The sequence below is a fragment of the Pterocles gutturalis genome, unplaced genomic scaffold (genome assembly GCF_000699245.1).
Source record: "Pterocles gutturalis isolate BGI_N339 unplaced genomic scaffold, ASM69924v1 scaffold14639, whole genome shotgun sequence".
In the NCBI taxonomy this organism is placed as follows: domain Eukaryota; kingdom Metazoa; phylum Chordata; class Aves; order Pterocliformes; family Pteroclidae; genus Pterocles; species Pterocles gutturalis.
The window spans coordinates 24737-26361 of NW_010130950.1; positions in this window are offsets into that span (position 1 = coordinate 24737).

The following is a 1625-nucleotide window of genomic DNA, read 5'->3' on the forward strand; positions in this document are numbered from 1 at the left end:
TAATAAAGATTACCAAATTCTTTTGTTTATGTTATCTTCCCTCTCCTGCTCTGGCCAAGCACAAGACGGAAGTTAACAAGAAGAAAACCACACCAGATGGTTTTTTTTGCAGTTTAAGATATAGAGTTGTTTATTCAACTGTATAAAAGCAGGGAATGTTTGCAGGGAGAGCCTCATCGACACAGTGGACTCACTTTATAGAGATTTCCCAATTGCAGGGAAGGGTTCTCCAAATCCTCACTGCAACTGGGCTCCCCAGCAACTGCAGATCTGGATGATGGTAACGTATTATTAGGGCAGTTGGTGACATATCTTTCTTAATCACTATCATTAACTCTATGTAGTAATGATTAGGTGCATTACCTTTTTTCATGCTTGCTATAGTAGTTCACTTATTATTTCACTGCTTTACCTTATCTTGCTTTAATTTATTTTCACTGTATTATTTTTATCATTATTTTGTCACTTTAAGCATAAGTAAAAATAAACTTACTTCTTTAATTTGGTGCCTGTGTCCTTTGTGCTAAACCCATCAAATGGCAAAACAATAGTCATTGTTGTTTAACCCCGGCAAGCAGTCAGCCTGACCCAGAAGCTCGTTCATTTCCCTGCATTGGGATGGGGAAGAGAACTGGAAGTCTAAAAGTGAAAAAATTAATGGGCTGAGATAAAGAAGATTTAATAAGTAAATCAAAAGCTGAACACACAAACAAAGCAAAACAAGGAATTCATTGACTACTTCCATCAGGTTTTCAGCCATCTCCAGGAAAGCAGGGCTTGGGAAGACAAATACCATCACTCTAAACAGTCCTCCTTCCTCTCTATTTTCCCCAGCAATTATTGCTAAGCATGACATTATGTAGAATGAAAATCCCTTTGGTCAGCTGGGATCAGCTGTTCCATCTGTGTCGCCTCCCAACTTCATGTGCACTGTCCTGGTTTCGGCTGGAACAGTTAGCTTTCTGCATAGCAGCTAGTAAGAGTCTGTGGTTTGGATTTGTGCTGAGAAGAAGGCTGATAACATACTGGTGTTTATAGTTGCTGCCAGGACAGTCAAGGATTTTTCAGCTTCTCTGCTGTGCCAGTGTCTGCAGGGGCAGCAGAAGCTGGGGAGGGAGCACATCCCCAATTACTAGCCTAGGATTCGACCTCACCTTTAGCCTTGAGACCCAAATTGGACAATGGTCTATTCCATATCATGCATGTCATGGCCAGTATACAGATGAGGATCTTCTCTGGAAGTTCTCTCTCTCGGTCCAGGTGGTGCCTCTCTGGGGATGTTCCTTCTCGGTCACCCCTCTCTAGAGGTTGTCTCACCTTCTGGATTGGCTCTCAGTCTCTCGGACTCTCAGGGTCTCCTTCTGGGATTGCAGTTTGGGACTCTCCCTGCTTCAGGATCATTGGCTGGGAACAGGCTGAGCGTTGGTCATCGGGTAGTGAGCAGTTTCACAGTGTACTACCCATTTATATATTTGTATATATTACTGTTATTATCATCATTATAGTATTATTTTAAATTTCACTGTAGTTTATTTACAAAATTTTTCTTAACCCACGAGTCTCTTTTCCTTTTATGCCTTTAATTCTCTCCCCCAACCCCGGGAGAGGGGGAGGGTGACTGAGTG